Here is a 7500-nt window from a genome sequence, read left to right on the forward strand (position 1 = left end):
GTTCTTGTTGTTCTTCTTGTTGTTCTTCTTGTTCTTCTTGTTCTTCTTCTTGTTGTTGTTGTTCTTGTTGTTCTTGTTCTTGTTGTTCTTCTTGTTCTTGTTGTTCTTCTTGTTCTTGTTGTTCTTGTTGTACTAGTTGCTCGTGTTGTTCCTGTTGTTCTAGTTGTTCTTGTTGTTCCTGTTGTTCCTGTTGTTCTTGTTGCTCTTGTTGTTCTTGTTGTTCTTGTTGTTCTTGTTGCTCTTGTTGCTCTTGTTGTTCTTGTTGTTCTTGTTGTTCTTGTTGTTCTTGTTGTTCTTGTTGTTCTTGTTGCTCTTGTTGTTCATGTTGCTGTTGTTCTTGTTGATCCTGTTGTACTTGTTCTTGTTGTTCTTGTTGATCTAGTTGTTGTTCTTGTTGTTCTTGTTGTTGTTGTTCTTGTTGTTCTTGTTGTTCTTGTTGTTCTTGTTCTTGTTGTTCTTGTTGTTCTTGTTGTTCTTGTTGTTCTTATTGTTCTTGTTGTTCTTGTTGTTCTTGTTGCTTTCGTCGTTGTTGTTCTCGTTGTTCGTGTTCTTGTTGCTCTTGTTGTTGTTGTTCCCGTTGTTCTTGTTGTTGTTGTTGTTGTTGTTGTTCTTGTTGTTATTGCTGTTCTTGTTGTTCTTGTTGTTCTTGTTGTTCTTGTTGTTCTTGTTGTTCTTGTTGTTCTTGTTGTTCTTGTTGTTCTTGTTGTTCTTGTTGTTCTTGTTGTTCTTGTTGTTCTTGTTGTTCTTGTTGTTCTTGTTGTTCTTGTTGTTCTTGTTGTTCTTGTTGTTCTTGTTGTTCTTGTTGTTCTTGTTGTTCTTGTTGTTCTTGTTGTTCTTGTTGTTCTTGTTGTTCTTGTTGTTGTTGTTGTTCTTGTTGTTCTTGTTGTTATTGTTGTTGTTGTTCTTGTTGTTCTTCTTGTTGTTCTTCTTGTTCTTCTTGTTCTTCTTCTTGTTGTTGTTGTTCTTGTTGTTCTTGTTGTTGTTGTTCTTGTTGTTCTTGTTCTTGTTGTTCTTCTTGTTCTTGTTGTTCTTCTTGTTCTTGTTGTTCTTGTTGTTCTTGTTGTTCTAGTTGCTCTGGTTGTTCCTGTTGTTCTAGTTGTTCTTGTTGTTCCTGTTGTTCCTGTTGTTCCTGTTGTTCTTGTTGTTCTTGTTGTTCTTGTTCTTCTTGTTCTTCTTGTTGCTCTTGTTGCTCTTGTTGTTCTTGTTGTTCTTGTTGTTCTTGTTGTTCTCGTTGTTCATGTTGCTGTTGTTCTTGTTGATCCTGTTGTACTTGTTCTTGTTGTTCTTGTTGATCTAGTTGTTGTTCTTGTTGCTCTTGTTGTTGTTGTTCTTGTTGTTCTTGTTGTTCTTGTTGTTCTTGTTGTTCTTGTTGTTCTTGTTCTTGTTGTTCTTGTTGTTCTTGTTGTTCTTGTTGTTCTTGTTGTTCTTATTGTTCTTGTTGTTCTTGTTGTTCTTGTTGCTTTCGTCGTTGTTGTTCCCGTTGTTCGTGTTCTTGTTGCTCTTGTTGTTGTTGTTCCCGTTGTTCTTGTTGTTGTTGTTGTTGTTGTTCTTGTTGTTATTGCTGTTCTTGTTGTTCTTGTTGTTCTTGTTGTTCTTGTTGTTCTTGTTGTTCTTGTTGTTCTTGTTGTTCTTGTTGTTCTTGTTGTTCTTGTTGTTCTTGTTGTTCTTGTTGTTCTTGTTGTTCTTGTTGTTCTTGTTGTTCTTGTTGTTCTTGGTGTTCTTGTTGTTCATGTTGTTCTTGTTGTTCTTGTTGTTCTTGTTGTTCTTGTTGTTCTTGTTGTTCTTGTTGTTCTTGTTGTTCTTGTTGTTCTTGTTGTTCTTGTTGTTCTTGTTGCTCTTGTTGTTCTTGTTGTTCTTGTTGTTCTTGTTGTTCTTGTTGTTCTTGTTGTTCTTGTTGTTCTTGTTGTTCTTGTTGTTCTTGTTGATCTTGTTGATCTTGTTGTTGTTATTGTTCTTGTTGTTGTCGTCCTTGTTGTTGTTGTAGTTTTTGTTGTTCTTGTTGTTCTTGTTGCTCTTGTTGTTCTTGTTGATCTTGTTGATCTTGTTGATCTTGTTGTTCTTGTTGTTCTTGTTGTTCTTGTTGTTCTTGTTGTTCTTGTTGTTCTTGTTGTTCTTGTTGTTCTTGTTGTTCTTGTTGTTCTTGTTGTTCTTGTTGTTCTTGTTGTTCTTGTTGTTCTTGTTGTTGCTGTTGTTCCTGTTGTTCCTGTTGTTCCTGTTGTTCTTGTTGCTCTTGTTGTTCTTGTTGTTCTTGTTGTTCTTGTTGTTCTTGTTGATCTTGTTGATCTTGTTGATCTTGTTGTTCCTGTTGTTCCTGTTGTTCTTGTTGTTCTTGTTGATCTTGTTGATCTTGTTGATCTTGTTGTTCCTGTTGTTCCTGTTGTTCCTGTTGTTCCTGTTGTTCCTGTTGTTCTTGTTGTTCTCGCTGTTCTCGTTGTTCTCGTTGCTCTGGTTGTTCTTGTTCTTGTTGTTCTTGTTGTTCTTGTTGTTCTTGTTGTTCTTATTGTTCTTGTTGTTCTTGTTGTTCTTGTTGCTTTCGTCGTTGTTGTTCCCGTTGTTCGTGTTCTTGTTGCTCTTGTTGTTGTTGTTCCCGTTGTTCTTGTTGTTGTTGTTGTTGTTGTTGTTCTTGTTGTTCTTGCTGTTCTTGTTGTTCTTGTTGTTCTTGTTGTTCTTGTTGTTCTTGTTGTTCTTGTTGTTCTTGTTGTTCTTGTTGTTCTCGTTGTTCTTGTTGTTCTTGTTGTTCTTGTTGTTCTTGTTGTTCTTGTTGTTCTTGTTGTTCTTGTTGTTCTTGTTGTTCTTGTTGTTCTTGTTGTTCTTGTTGTTCTTGTTGTTCTTGTTGTTCTTGTTGTTCTTGTTGTTCTTGTTGTTCTTGTTGTTCTTGTTGTTCTTGTTGTTCTTGTTGTTCTTGTTGTTCTTGTTGTTCTTGTTGTTCTTGTTGTTCTTGTTGTTCTTGTTGTTCTTGTTGTTCTTGTTGTTCTTGTTGTTCTTGTTGTTCTTGTTGTTCTTGTTGTTCTTGTTGTTCTTGTTGTTCTTGTTGTTCTTGTTGTTCTTGTTGTTCTTGTTGTTCTTGTTGTTCTTGTTGTTCTTGTTGTTCTTGTTGTTCTTGTTGAACTTGTTGCACTTGTTGTTCTCGTTGTTCTCGTTGTTCTCGTTGTTCTCGTTGTTCTCGTTGTTCTCGTTGTTCTCGTTGTTCTCGTTGTACTCGTTGTTCTTGTTGTTCTTGTTGTTCTTGTTGCTCTTGTTGCTCGTGTTGCTCTTGTTGCTCTTGTTGTTCTTGTTGTTCTTGTTGTTAATGTTGTTCCTGTTGTTCCTGTTGTTCCTGTTGTTCCTGTTGTTCCTGTTGTTCTTGTTGTTCTTGTTGTTCTTCTTGTTCTTGTTGTTCTTGTTGTTCTTGTTGTTCCTGTTATTCCAGTTGTTCCTGTTGTTCTTGTTGTTCTTCTTGTTCTTCTTGTTCTTCTTGTTCTTCTTGTTCTTCTTGTTCTTCTTGTTCTTCTTGTTCTTCTTGTTCTTCTTGTTCTTCTTGTTCTTCTTGTTCTTCTTGTTCTTCTTGTTCTTCTTGTTCTTCTTGTTCTTCTTGTTCTTCTTGTTCTTCTTGTTCTTCTTGTTCTTCTTGTTCTTCTTGTTCTTCTTGTTCTTCTTGTTCTTCTTGTTCTTCTTGTTCTTCTTGTTCTTCTTGTTCTTCTTGTTCTTCTTGTTCTTCTTGTTCTTCTTGTTCTTGTTGTTCTTGTTGCTCTTGTTGCTCTCGTTGCTCTTGTTGTTCTTGTTGAACTTGTTGAACTTGTTGCTTTTGTTGCTCTCGTTGTTTCCGTTAGTCTCGTTGTTCCCGTTGTTCTCGCTGTTCTCGTTATTCTCGTTGTTCTCGTTGATTTCGTTGCTCTGGTTGTTCTTGTTGTTCCTGTTGTTCCTGTTGTTCTTGTTGTTCCTGTTGTTCCTGTTGTTCTTGTTGTTCTTGTTGTTCTTGTTGCTCTTGTTGCTCTTGTTGTTCTTGTTGTTCTTGTTGCTCTTGTTGCTCTTGTTGCTCTTTTTGTTCTTGTTGATCTTGTTGCTTTTGTTGTTCTCGTTGTTTCCGTTGGTCTCGTTGTTCCCGTTGTTCTTGTTGTTCTTGTTGTTCTTGTTGTTCTTGTTGTTCTTGTTGTTCTTGTTGTTCTTGTTGTTCTTGTTGAACTTGTTGCACTTGTTGTTCTCGTTGTTCTCGTTGTTCTCGTTGTTCTCGTTGTTCTCGTTGTTCTCGTTGTTCTCGTTGTTCTCGTTGTTCTCGTTGTTCTCGTTGTACTCGTTGTTCTTGTTGTTCTTGTTGTTCTTGTTGCTCTTGTTGCTCGTGTTGCTCTTGTTGCTCTTGTTGCTCTTGTTGCTCTTGTTGTTCTTGTTGTTCTTGTTGCTCTTGTTGCTCTTGTTGCTCTTTTTGTTCTTGATGATCTTGTTGCTTTTGTTGTTCTCGTTGTTTCCGTTGGTCTCGTTGTTCCCGTTGTTCTCGTTGTTCTGGTTGTTCTTGTTGATCTTGTTGCTCTTGTTGTTCTTGTTGTTCTTGTTGTTAATGTTGTTCCTGTTGTTCCTGTTGTTCCTGTTGTTCCTGTTGTTCCTGTTGTTCCTGTTGTTCTTGTTGTTCTTGTTGTTCTTCTTGTTCTTGTTGTTCTTGTTGTTCTTGTTGTTCTAGTTGCTCTTGTTGTTCCTGTTGTTCTAGTTGTTCTTGTTGTTCCTGTTGTTCCTGTTGTTCCTGTTGTTCTTGTTGTTCTTGTTGTTCTTGTTGTTCTTGTTGATCCTGTTGTCCTTGTTCTTGATGTTTTTGTTGATCTAGTTGTTGTTCTTGTTGTTCTTGTTGTTGTTGTTCTTGTTGTTCTTGTTGCTTTCGTCGTTGTTGTTCCCGTTGTTCGTGTTCTTGTTGCTCTTGTTGTTGTTGTTCCCGTTGTTCTTGTTGTTGTTGTTGTTGTTGTTCTTGTTGTTCTTGCTGTTCTTGTTGTTCTTGTTGTTCTTGTTGTTCTTGTTGTTCTTGTTGTTCTTGTTGTTCTTGTTGTTCTTGTTGTTCTTGCTGTTCTTGTTGTTCTTGTTGTTCTTGTTGTTCTTGTTGTTCTTGTTGTTCTTGTTGATCTTGTTGATCTTGTTGTTCTTGTTGTTCTTGTTGTTCTTGTTGTTCTTGTTGTTCTTGTTGTTCTTGTTGTTCTTGTTGTTCTTGTTGTTCTTGTTGTTCTTGTTGTTCTTGTTGTTCTTGCTGTTCTTGTTGTTCTTGTTGTTCTTGTTGTTCTTGTTGTTCTTGTTGTTCTTGTTGATCTTGTTGATCTTGTTGTTCTTGTTGTTCTTGTTGTTCTTGTTGTTCTTGTTGAACTTGTTGAACTTGTTGAACTTGTTGCTTTTGTTGCTCTCGTTGTTTCCGTTGGTCTCGTTGTTCCCGTTGTTCTCGTTGTTCCCGTTGTTCTCGCTGTTCTCGTTGTTCTCGTTGCTCTGGTTGTTCTTGTTGTTCTCGTTGCTCTGGTTGTTCTTGTTGTTCTTGTTGCTCTTGTTGTTCTTGTTGCTCTTGTTGTTCTTGTTGTTCTTGTTGTTCTTGTTGTTCTTGTTGCTCTTGTTGCTCTTATTGTTCTTGTTGTTCCTGTTGCTCTTGTTGCTCTTGTTGCACTTGTTGTTCTCGTTGTTCTCGTTGTTCTCGTTGTTCTCGTTGTTCTCGTTGTTCTCGTTGTTCTCGTTGTTCTCGTTGTTCTCGTTGTTCTCGTTGTTCTCGTTGTTCTCGTTGTTCTCGTTGTTCTCCTTGTTCTCGTTGTTCTCGTTGTACTCGTTGTTCTTGTTGTTCTTGTTGTTCTTGTTGCTCTTGTTGCACTTGTTGTTCTTGTTGTTCTTGTTGTTCTTGTTGTTCTTGTTGTTCTTGTTGTTCTTGTTGCTCTTGTTGCTCGTGTTGCTCTTGTTGCTCTTGTTGCTCTTGTTGTTCTTGTTGTTCTTGTTGCTCTTGTTGCTCTTGTTGCTCTTTTTGTTCTTGTTGATCTTGTTGCTTTTGTTGTTCTCGTTGTTTCCGTTTGTCTCGTTGTTCCCGTTGCTCTCGTTGTTCTGGTTGTTCTTGTTGATCTTGTTGCTCTTGTTGTTCTTGTTGTTCTTGTTGTTCCTGTTGTTCCTGTTGTTCTTGTTGTTCTTGTTGTTCTTCTTGTTCTTGTTGTTCTTCTTGTTCTTCTTGTTCTTCTTGTTCTTGTTGTTCTTGTTGCTCTTGTTGCTCTTGTTGTTCTTGTTGAACTTGTTGAACTTGTTGCTTTTGTTGCTCTCGTTGTTTCCGTTGGTCTCGTTGTTCCCGTTGTTCTCGCTGTTCTCGTTGTTCTCGTTGTTCTCGTTGTTCTGGTTGTACTTGTTGTTCTTGTTGTTCTTGTTGTTCTTGTTGTTCTTGTCGTTCTTGTTCTCTTGTTGTTCTTGTTGTTCTTGTTGTTCTTGTTGTTCCTGTTGTTCTTGTTGTTCTTGTTGTTCTTGTTGTTCTTCTTGTTCTTGTTATTCTTTTTGTCCTTGTCGTTCTTGCTGTTGTTGTTCCCATTGTTCTTGATCTTGTTGTTCTTCTTGTTGTTGTTGTTCTTGTTGTTCTTGCTGTTGTTGTTCCTGTTGTTCTTGTTCTTGTTGTTGTTGCTGTTGTTCTTGTTGTTGCTGTTCTTGCTGTTCTTGTTCTTGTTGCTCTTGTTGTTCTTGTTGTTCTTGTTGTTCTTGTTGTTCTTGTTGTTCTTGTTGTTCTTGTTGTTCCTGTTGTTCTTGTTGTTCTTGTTGTTCATGTTGCTGTTGTTCTTGTTGTTCTTGTTGATCTTGTTGTTGTTGTTCTTGTTGTTCTTGTTGTTGTTGTTCTTGTTGTTGTTGCTCTTGTTGTTCTTGTTGTTGTTGTTCTTGTTGTTGTCGTCCTTGTTGTTGTTGTAGTTCTTAACGTTCTTGTTGATCTTGTTGTTGTTGTTCTTGTTGTTCTTGTTGTCGTTGTTCTTGTTGTTCTTGTTGTTCTTGTTGTTCTTGTTGTTCTTCTTGTTCTTGTTGTTCTTGTTGTTCTTGTTGTTCTTGTTGTTCTTGTTGTTCTTGTTGTTCTTGTTGTTCTTGTTGTTCTTGTTGTTCTTGTTGTTCTTGTTGCTGTTGTTCTTGTTGTTCTCGTTGTTCATGTTGCTGTTGTTCTTGTTGATCTTCTTGTTGTTGTTCTTGTTGTTGTTCTTGTTGTTCTTGTTGTTGTTGTTCTTGTTGTTCTTGTTGTTCTTGTTGTTGTTGTTGTCCTTGTTGTTCTTGTTGTTCTTGTTATTCTTGTTGTTCTTGTTGTTCTTGTTGTTCTTGTTTTCTTGTTGTTCTTGTTGTTGTTGTTGTTCTTGTTGTTTCTGTTGTTCTTGTTGTTCTTAAAGTTCATCTTTGTTCTTCTTGTTCTTGTTGTTCGTGTTGTTCGTGTTGTTCGTGTTGTTCTTCTTGTTCATCTTGTCCTTCTTGTTCTTCTTGTTCTTCTTGTTCTTGTTGTTCTTGTTGTTGTTGTTGTTCTTGTTGTTGTTGTTGTTCTTGTTGTTCTTGTTGTTCGTGTTGTTC

The sequence above is a fragment of the Megalopta genalis genome, unplaced genomic scaffold (assembly GCF_051020955.1).
Source record: "Megalopta genalis isolate 19385.01 unplaced genomic scaffold, iyMegGena1_principal scaffold0032, whole genome shotgun sequence".
Taxonomy (NCBI): domain Eukaryota; kingdom Metazoa; phylum Arthropoda; class Insecta; order Hymenoptera; family Halictidae; genus Megalopta; species Megalopta genalis.